This window comes from Carlito syrichta, unplaced genomic scaffold, assembly GCF_000164805.1.
Source record: "Carlito syrichta isolate Samal-C Ts95f unplaced genomic scaffold, Tarsius_syrichta-2.0.1 Scaffold307669, whole genome shotgun sequence".
NCBI classification, from domain to species: Eukaryota; Metazoa; Chordata; class Mammalia; order Primates; family Tarsiidae; genus Carlito; species Carlito syrichta.
In genome coordinates, this window is record NW_007251765.1 from 163004 (window position 1) to 173945 (window position 10942).

Sequence of the window (10942 nt, forward strand, 5' to 3'; positions counted from 1 at the left end):
GAAGGATCACTGGATCCTAGCAGGTCGATGCTGGGGTGGCTGTGAGCATGCCACTGCACTCCAGCCTGGGCGATGGAGTGAGAGTCCGACTCAAAAAAAAAAAAAATTTAAAAAAAAGATCAAAGTTCATTTGTTAAGGCCTGTTTGTATTACCAAAAATAAAAATAAAATAGAAAAGGAGTCAAATGACCCTCTAAAATTTAAAATTACTAAATTGTCTAATTTATACACCTGTGAGAGACTTCATCAAGGTTCATGAGAAGTCCAGGACTGTTTCAGCTGAACCAGAGGGCACAGAATTTGCATCACTGGCATGGTTCTGGTTAGTCCAATGAAAGAAAAATACATAGCCACATACACATGGATATGATCTTAGCCGGTTGGATTTACTGATAAAGTCAGTCTCAGGCAAGTTTCCAAAGTGTGCTACATGACTCGATACGATTGTGAAGCTCTCAGATGAAAATTTTATACAGTGCCACAGAATCAAAAGAAAAGAAGGAAACTAAGACTACAGATCACTGTTGGAGGGGAAAGCAGTGGTTATGGTGTGGGATGTTGGGAGGTGTGGGGCCATGGCATGCTGGAAAAGTTAGGCTACGCTGAGCAGGAAGCATTTCATTTTTCTGTTTTTATAGAATGAAAAAATATCATTTAGTTAAAAGTAAATTAAAGAGAGAGAAAACGAAGATTCACTTCCCCAAGATAGGGAAGGGGGCCAAAGCCAGGAAGCATGACGACAGCCATAGCTCAAAGAGCACACAGCCACACCAGAGTCTAGTAAGGCAAAGGTCGCAGTGACCTGGCAATGGCCACATTTCATTTTCTATGGTGCTTTTAGCTCTGAGGCTTGTCTAAGGCCTCTCTTCAGTGTGACTGTCGAGAGTTTGTCCTAAAGTGTTTGAGTGAGCCAGTTTGAGAAGGGGTCATGTTTTCTGTTTTCTGTTTCTTCTCTCACACAGGAGAAAGAAAGAAAAAAAAGAAAGAAAGAAAGAAAGAAAGAAAGAAAGAAAGAAAGAAAGAAAGAAAGAAAGAAAGAAAGAAAGAGAAAGAAAGGAGGGAGGGAAAGAGGGAGGAAAGAGAGAGAGAGAGAGAGAGAGAGAGAGAGAGAGAGAGAAAAGACAAAGCACTGAGGTGCCAGGGCTTGGATGTGCTGGTTTCCTGGGAGAGTCAGTTTGCTGGGCAGGCCCTCCCTTCCCACAGGCAATTGCTTCTGTTTGGGGACCACTGGTTTATGAGCGGCTGTCCCAACAAACCCCAGCAGGGTCCAGCGCAGCCACAGCCACCTCTCCGTGTCACCATCTTCTTCACTTCTGCTTCCTACATTCTTCAACCCTCGTGTCTTGCCCCTCTGGAGGTATCAGAAATTCCAACTTTTCAAAGCAGTTTCAGTATTTTCAATATACATGTTGGGATTTTACAACGGTCCACGGCCAGAAAAGGCTCAGCACCTCCACACATAGACATTGGTTCGTTTCCTGTTCTTGGTATCTCTGTACTTGGTGGGTCTGGCTCAGACGGCAACTTTAAATTGTTCAGTGCAACCATGCAGGGTGGCAGGACTCCAGATCTTTCCAATGCGTGGCTGATCAGAGGCAGCCAAGAGGAGCAATTGATAAGAGATACAAATTCTCTCGCATTCTTTTTTGGGGAAGTCTTTGTATTCAACCTGGAATCTCTGGACTCTGGAAGGATAGTTCAGTCGCTCAGAGGGTCTCACAGGGTACATGGCCGAAGAGATGTTATTCTTGAAAATGGTCTTGGCTGTGGGAAAGGTGCCCCCAAACAACCATTCTCAGGTTATCATGGCAGTGACTGTGGTCTTGGCAGGATTCAAGGCTGCTTGGGTGAAATCTCTGGGGTGATATCCATGACGGAGTTCATAGCCTGGGCAACCTCAGGCACCATGGGAAGATTTCCAGCAGGCAGCTGCAGATGACTTAGGTAAGGCATCCTCAACTCATTCTCCTTATTACTAGTCCCATTTTCATTCCCAGAGTACATCAGGTTCAAAAGAGGTTACTTTTTTTTTTTTTTTTTTTGAGTTGGAGTCTCACTCTGTCGCCCAGACTGGAGTGCAGTGGCTGCTCCCGGCCACCGCAGCCTCAACCTGCTGGGCTCCGGCGATCCTTCCGCCTCAGCCTTCCAAGTAACTGGAACTACAGGCATGTGCCACCACGCCTAGCTATTTTTTTGATTTATTGTTGAGATGAGGTCTCACCAAGTTGCCCAGACTGGTCTCGAATCCATGGGCTCAGGCAATCCTCTCACCTCAGCCTCCCAAAGTGCTGAGATTACAGGCATGAGCCACCACACCCAGCCGAGCTCTTGCCTTTAAAGGAACGAATCCCTGCACTGCCTAGACTTAACAGTTGTGCTTATGTTAGTTTCAGCTGAGCACTGACTAATCACCAAAGAAGATCTTCCTTTATGTGAATGCAATAGACATGAGTGGGGCTGAAACTTTCAAAGCGTTACATAACTTTATTTGCCTGATTTTCCTGCAAAACTGCAGGTGTCGTAGCCCAAATCAAGGTAGTGCCACTAAACTCAACTGACGGTCATCGTATTTCTCATCACCAAGCACTGGCAGGGGGAAAAAAATCACCGGAGAACATCCTTGATGAAGCAGTAAAAATGATTCATTTTACACAATCTCTCCCCTGAAATACGTGTCTTTTTAATATTCTCTGTTGTGTGAGAAGGATGCATAGAGTACTTCTGCTGTATACCAAAATATGATGGCTTTTCCTCACATGAGGAGAAGCCCTTTTGTGATTGTTAGAGATGAGAACTGATGCAACTGCTTGTTGCAAGTATGATGGACAGATCAACTTTTGGGTCTTCAGATCTGGGTATTTGGTGGACACTAACAATGAGCAAAGTGAGCCTGCTTGACAGGAGTTATTTGTTGAAAATGGTAAAATGCAAGCTTTGCTGCAAAACTGGGAATTTTGGGAAATTGTGTCTGCCACCATGAGCTTGGCAGCTTCCCAAGACTTCAATTCTTCTGATGAATCAGTGGTGATACTAATGGTTGTGATTTTTAAAAACCGTATTTAATTGTGTCAGTATTTAGAATATCTGCATAATTCTGTGAACCAATATTTTCTTTTCTTTATGAGTGGGAGTCTCACTCTGTCACCCAGGCTGGAGTGCAGTGGCATGCTCAAGGCCACCGTAGTCTCTGACCTGCTGGGCTCAGGCGATCCTTCCTCCTCAGTCTTCCAAGTAGCTGGAACCACAGGTGAGCACTACCATGCCTGGCTAATTTTTTGATTTATTGTAGAGATGAAGTCTTGCCAAGTTGCTCAGGCTGGTCTTGAACCCCTGGGCTCAGGCAATCCCCTCGGTTCTGCCTCCCAAAGTGCTGGGACTGTAGATGTAAGCCACTGCACCTGGCTGAACCAATATTTTCAAATGACTGACCCAAAATGTCACAGAGTCATGCAAGGGTTAAAAAAAAAAAAAAAAATCACACAAACTGCAAGATAAAGCAATAGATTTTAATGTAACAGAGTATGAAAAGTTTATTGATATGATTTCAATATCCAAACTGCAACTAACCTTTAAGAAATTATCACCTGTCAAACTTGTGTGTAGCATAAAAAAAGAACATCCTCAATTATCTATTAAAATACTTCTCCCTTCTCTAAAACTACTTATCTATATCTGTGTAAGGTCAGAGTTTTCATAATACACGTCATTCAAAACTATATCTTATGATCATTTTGAATCTAGAAGCAGATATGAGAATCTAGTTGTCTTCTCTTAAGTCAAACATGAAAAAGTTTTTACAAAAATATAAAACAGTGCTTCCTTCTTATTAACATTTTTTGGAGTTTGGAAAATATAGTTCTTTTTCATAAAAATATGCTATTTATTTGAACATATAATGGATTTTGTTATTTTAAAATAAATTATTTAAAATACGTAAATATTTTTAAATTATCCCAGCTTTGAGTTAAGTATAACAAATATCAACATATATAATACATACAAATACTAGGTCTTTAGGGTTCTCAAATTTTAAGTTATTTAAAGGGATCCTGAGTCCAAAACAATTTTTTTCCCCTGAGTTGGGGGCTCACTCTGTTGCCCAGGCCAGAGTGCAGTGACACTATTGTGGCTTATTACATCCTTGAACTCCTGGTGTCAAGTTATCCTCCTGCCTCAGCCTCCAAGTAGCTGAGACTAAAGGTGTGCACCATCAGGCCCGGCTAATTTTTTGATTTTGTATAGAGACAGGGTCTTGCTATGTTGCCAAGGCTGGTCTTGAACTCCTGGGCTCAAGCAACCTTCCCACCTCGGGCTCCCAAAGTGCTGGGATTACAACTATGAGACACCACTCCTGGCCCAAGTCCAAAAAATTTTGAGAACCTCTAGATTTGAGTAAGGAGGACAGAGGAGTTTTGGAGGTCTGAAGAGATGAGAAAAGATGTGCAATAATTCTGTTGATTTGGCAGAGTAGGGAAGTGATTGGCCTAGCTGATGGAGCAGGATCAGCACAGTCGTTTGGTTTTCTCCAGCTGCATTTAAGTGCCCAAGTACAGGCTTGGAGTAAGTGAAGATGTAGATGTTTTTTTTGAGTTGGAGTCTCACTCTGTAGTCCAGGCTGGAGTGCAGCGGCATGCTCACGGTCACCCCAGCGTCGACCTGCTGGGCTCCGGCGATCCTTCCGCCTCAGCCTTCCAAGCAGCTGGAGCTACGGGCGTGCACTGCCACGCCTGGTTCATTTTTTATTTACTGTAGGGACGAGGTCTCGCTAAGTTGCCCAAGCTGGTCTCGAACCTGCGAGCTCAGGCAATCCACTTGCCTCGGCCTCCCAAAGTGCTGGGATGACAGGCTGAGCCACCGAACCTGGCCTGAAGACCTGATTTTAACCTAGACTGACTTTGCCAGACTGGTGAAAAAAAATGGGAGAGTAGAGTGAAGGGTTCTGTGTACCCAGGAAAGTGATTGCAGTGTTGCACAGTGGGCTCTAATCTGGATGAAAGAATGGGAGGCAGGAAGGAGATGAAGCAGCGTGAAAACAGTGAGGAACAATTAATCACAGGCTCTGATAAGGCGACAGCACTGTCAGAGTTGGGGCTGTGGTTAGAGTCAGCTGGAAGGACCGGGGGGCGGGGGGCAAGAGTGCGCGCTTACAGTTAGATCACCGAAGGGGCGCAGCTACCATTCACGGGCCAAGCACATGACAATGGCAGTGGGTGGCTGAGCTGGAGTGGAGGACACAGTCACAGGAACTTGGGAGGATCAGCTGTCTTCACACAGGGCTGGTGTCACCTGGCGGATCAGTTTGTCCAGTTCAGTTGTTAAAATTCTCTTTCTTTCTTTCTTTCTTTTTTTTTTTTGAGTTGGAGTCTCGCTCTGTCACCCAGACTGGAGTGCAGTGGCCACTCCCGGCCACCGCAGCCTCGACCTGCTGGGCTCCCGCGATCCTTCTGCCTCAGCCTTCCAAGTAGCCGGAACTACAGGCATGCGCTACCATGCCCAGCTGATTTTTTGATTTATTGTAGAGATGAGGTCTCGCCGCCCAGGCGGGTCGCGAACCCGCGGGCTCAGGCAATCCACTCACCTCAGCCTCCCCAAAGGCGCGGGATTACAGGCTGAGCCACCGAGCCCGGCTTCTTTCTTTCTTTCTTTCTCTTTCTTTCCTTCATTCTTTCTTTCTCTTTCTTTCCTTCTTTCTTTCTTTCTCTTTCTTTCCTTCTTTCTTTCTTTCTTTCTTTCTTTCTTTCTTTCTTTCTTTCTTTCTTTCTTTCTTTCTCTTTCTTTCTTTCTTTCTTTCTCTCTCTCTCTCTCTCTCTCTCTCTCCTTCCTTCCTTCCTTCTCTCTCTCTTTCTCTTTCTTTTTCTCCTTCATTCCTTTCTTTCTCTCTCTCTCTCTCCTTCCTTCCTCCCTTCTCTCTCTCTCTCTTTCTCTTTCTTTTTCTCCTTCATTCCTTCCTTCCGAGTGGGAGTCTCACTCCATTGCCCAGGCTAGAGTACAGTGGGACACTCACGGCCACCACAGCCTCAACCTGCTGGGCTCTGACGATCCTTCCGCCTCAGCCTTCCAAGTAGCTGGAACTACAGGCACGTGCCATCACGCCCAGCTAAGTTTTTGGTTTATTGTAGAGACAAGGTCTCACCAAGTTGCCCAGGCTGGTCTTGAACCCATGGGCTCAGGCAATCCTCTCATCTTGGCCTCCCAAAGTGGCCAAGGGAGGCTCCGCGCCCAGCCTATAGGCGTGAGGCACCGCGCCCAGCCTTAAAATTCCTTCAAACCAGTTGGTCAATGGCTGCTGTTTGAGTCCCCTGAGTGCTCTCTTACTGCTTTGGCCACCCTGGGCCCTGTCTCCAGACCAAGGCCTCGCCACAGTCTAATCCGGGAATTAAAATACCAGGCCTAGCTGGAGGCCCTTCAGGGGATTGACTTTGCTTCTGATTGGACTGTACTTTACCTGCACATTATCTATGTCCGTGAATATTAAAATCAACGAGAATTGAGACAGACGCAGTGTTGGAGAGAGAGACAGTGAACATAGGCTAAGATCTTCAGGGAGCAAAGACCAGGGCCTAGGGGTCTGAAGATGCCCTCCTTCAGCAAGAGGAGAATGTCACTATCTGAGGTTAGGGGCTTCAGGGCTGAGGATTTTCAGAGGAGGCGGGGACAAAGGTCTAGAACTCAAAAGGAGGAGGAAGCAGACAGCTAACCCACTTCTAGGCCCAGTGGCAGGAGGATGTGGGAGAGGAAGCAACCCCCGCTCTTGAGGGCTACAGAAGGAACAGGACTCTCAGGAGGGCTGCATTTCCAGAAGGTGAAAGGAACTTCAGAGAAGAGATTGAGGGTGGAGAGTAGGCTCACAATCCTATCAGATGCAATGAACATTGTGTAATGTCCCTTCACTATCTTGAAATAGAGTTCACAGATAATTTAACTTGTGCATACACTTTTTTTTTTTTTTTTTTAGTCAGAGTCTCACTCTTGCCCAGGCTGGAGTGCAGTGGCCTGATCACAGCTCAACCTCAACCTGCTGAGCTCAGACAATCCTTCTGCCTCAGTCTTCCAAGTAGTTGGGACTACAGGCGTGTGCCGGTCCACTGGGCTAATTTTTTTTTATTTACTGTAGAGACGAGGTCTCACCATATTGCCCAAGCAGGTTTTAAACTCCTGGGCTCAGGCAATCCTCTCACCTTGGCCTCCCAAAGTACTGGGATTATAGGTGTGAGACGCTGCATCTGGCCTACACATAATTTTTAAAAAGTGAATCTAATTCCCAAGTGCCATATAAAGGAGAAATAAAAGCAGAGCATTTCTTTTTTTTTTTTTTTTTTTTGAGTTGGAGTCTCACTCCTTTGCCCAGGCTGGAGTGCAGTGGCATGTATGTTCACAGCCACCCCAGCGTCAACCTGCTGGGCTCCAGCGATCCTTCCACCTTAGCTTTCCAAGTAGCTGGAACTACAGATGTACACTACCGTGCCCAGCTATTTTTAATTTTAATTGTAGAGACGAGGTCTCGCCAAGTTGCCCAGGCTGGTTGCAAAACTACGGGCTCAGGCCATCCACTCACCTTGGCCTCCCCAAATGCTGGGATTACAGGTTGAGCCACTGAGCCCGGCCAAAGCAGAACATTTCTAAATTAAATAATGTATATTTCAATATGTGAGAGCTTGGGAACATCTCCAGTCAGTGTTAGGATAAAGTGGTGATATTCTTGCATTTGTATACAGAATTATCATGGATGGTGGACACCCACAGATGCAGAAAGATACTGTTGTATTGGATTGCTGACTCAAATACTGTGAGCTACTTTGCCTTTGGTGATGTGATTTTTCCAAAATAATAAATAACTCCTGATAAAGTTTCAAATATAATAAACTACAATCTTCTCTTGATTTACATAGTAATTGCATTCTTGGAAAATTCAGTACATATTAAAGCCATGCAAAAAATGTTTTAAGTTTATATGTAAAACAGAGTCAGAGTCTACCCTCAAATAACTATAATTGAGTTTTCACCCACATGAATATCTAGCAGATATTTGAAAATCACGCAATTTATGGAACAATTCTCCAAATGCAGGGCTGTCTCATGATCACAGAACATCAAGCATCCTTGGTTCCCATGCATTTAGTGACATTAGTGCTTTGCAATCACCCTTACAATTAAAAATATCCCTACAAATTTTCAGAATTCTCCATAAGGACTGGTACCATCCCTGCTAACTCCCTGTTGCAGGAGATTTGTGGATGAACAAATGTGTGGACACAGGGGTACACTGTGTGATTAGCATTTGAGAAGGGGGGGTGTTGAGGTCAGTTTGGGAAGAGCCCTATAGAGAGATGCGAATCTGTGGGGACACAGAGGGGCTGGCAATCTGGTGAGCAGATAACAGAGGAGTCTTTTAAGGGCATTGAAATGGATAGCTATTGTCTTTCTCTGTGTTGTGCTGCTACAACAGAATGCCACAGACTGATAATTTATAAACAATAGTCGTGTAGTTGGCTCATGGTTCTGGAGGTTGGGAAGTCCAAGAAGAAGGGCAGCATCTGGTAAGGGCCTTCTTGCTGTGTTGTAACACATGGCAAGAGTGTACACATGCGTGAGACAGCAAGCGATTGAACTTGCAATCTCAAGCCTTTTTATAATCAGTATTAGTCCATTTGCAAAGGTAGAGCTCCCATGACCTAAATACCTCCCATTAGACTCCACTTCCCAACACTTGTACGAGTACCAACACGTGCTTTTGAGGAGGCACATTCAAACCACAGCAATTACATACACCTAAGGTTTTTATTTATCTTAACAATACAAGATAAGGCAGGAAGATCCACAGTAGTAATACTTTTAACAGAAGCATTCAATCAAGGCCCTCTGGATTTTATAAGCATTCTCTTGTCAACTCAGATTCTAAAATATCTGACAGAGGCTTTTCTACATAAAAAATGATACTTAGTTGCTTGACTTTTATTGAAATTCAATTTAATAAAGTTGTAAGTTTAAGCCATGCCTTTTTCTTTTCTTTTTTCTGAGTTAGGGTCTTACTCTGTCACACAGACTGGAGTGTAGTGGCATGCTCATGGCTCACCACAGCCTTGACCTCTCGAATCCAGGTGATCCTTTCACCTCAGCCTCCTGACTTGTTGAGACTACAGATGTGTGCCACCATGTGTGGCTTATTTTTAAATTTTGTAGCGACAAGATCTCACTATTTGCTTAGGCTGGTCTTGAACTCCTGGGCTCAAGCGGTCCTCTTGTCTCAGCCTCCCAAAGTGCTGGGATTACAGGCTTGAGCCACCACACCTGGTTCATATATTTTTCTTAAGGTTTTAAGCCTTTAGTAATGTTTTATTTTATCTAGATTACTTTATTGTAAGAATACAGTACATGACACATATAACATACAAAATACATGTTAATTGACTGTGTTATTGGTAAGGATTTTGGTCAACTGTAGACTATTAGTAAGTTTCTGAGGAGTCAAAAGTTATACATAGATCTTTATCTGCACAGGGATTGGTTCTCCCCCCCTCCTGTGTTGTTCAAGAGTTAACGGTATTTAATTCTCCCAAGATGCCAAACACCCTATAAGACTGATTTACTGACATTCTTAAGAATGGAAATTCTAGTTACAAACATAATACTCCTATAAAGATCTCAAAACATTTCAGTCTTTTAGACAGCCAAATACTGTATACAAATTAAACAAAACCTTTTTTTTGAGTCAGAGTCTCACTCTGTCACCCAGATGGGAGTGCAGTGGCATGCTCATAGCCACCCCAGTGTCGACCTGCTGGGCTCAGGCAATTCTTCTGCCTCAGCCTTCCAAGTAGCTGGAACTACAGATATGAGCTACCATGGCCTGCTAATTTTTTGATATATTGTAGAGATGAGACCTCACCAAATTGCCCAGGCTGGTCTCAAACCCCTGAGCTCAGGCAATCCTCTCACCTCAGCCTCCTAAATTGCTGGGATTATAGGCTTGAGCCATTGCACTTGGCTAAACAATCTTTATGCATGTTTTAAAGTAAAATTATGCTTGATAATAATAAAACATTTTAAATTAAAATTATGACTAATGTCAGATTTTCTTAAATGTTTCAAACACCGTAAATAACCATTATAAACAATTTTTCTTAAATTCAAAAGTTATTTCTAAACACAAAAGCATTAATCCCATGGATTTCACTTACCTTATTATCTCTGTAGTTTATTCTTAACTTTCTTGAGTAGCAAAGTCATGCCCCCACCTACATGGAGCAATGAACCATCTCTGGCCAACAGAGTCTCAGCCCATGACTGGGAATACAGATTCAAGTTCAAAGTCAGAGGTGCTGACCTGCAACTCAGATAGTAATCTTTGCTACCCAAGGCCAGGTTCACCTCCCTAACTTTGTCTTAAGGTCATGGGAATTTAAATCTCAAATTTTTTTTATGATTTGGATCATGAGTTATAAGAACTTACACTCCTTAGTCAAAATGTTAAGCCTTTACTGTAACTTCTTTCACAACTCTCTATTGTCTGATAAAGTTTTCTGTCCTTCCAGTATGTTGATACAGTACCTGTCTCACTGATCTAATTTTTGTTGACATCTCTCTTTTGTGCCCCACCTGAAGCCTATGCAGTCTAGCATAACACCTGAAACGGCTGTTTAAATGCATTTATTCAATCAAAATGTACTGAGCACCTCCTATGTGCCAGGAACTATTCTAGGCTGTGGAAATACCATAGAAAACAAAACAGAAAAAAAAAAAAAAAAACCCCGCCCTCATGGAGCCTCCTTTCCAGTGGGACCATTTACCTTCTCACTATTTTGAACTAACACTTTACGTCAGGGACTAAGTCCTTGGGAAACCCTGACTGACTCAGGCCCAGCACATAATAATAACACAGTGATAGCTAGTGATTCATAGGGCTTTCTGTGAGCCCAGCATCATTTTAATGACTTTGCAAGTG

At 43.6% G+C, this 10942-nt stretch overlaps 1 pseudogene; it reads right to left on the minus strand.

Moving 5' to 3' along the window:
* Positions 1–253: 253 nt before the first annotated feature.
* LOC103266925 lies at positions 254–2026 on the minus strand (annotated as a pseudogene).
* Positions 2027–10942: the final 8916 nt, after the last annotated feature.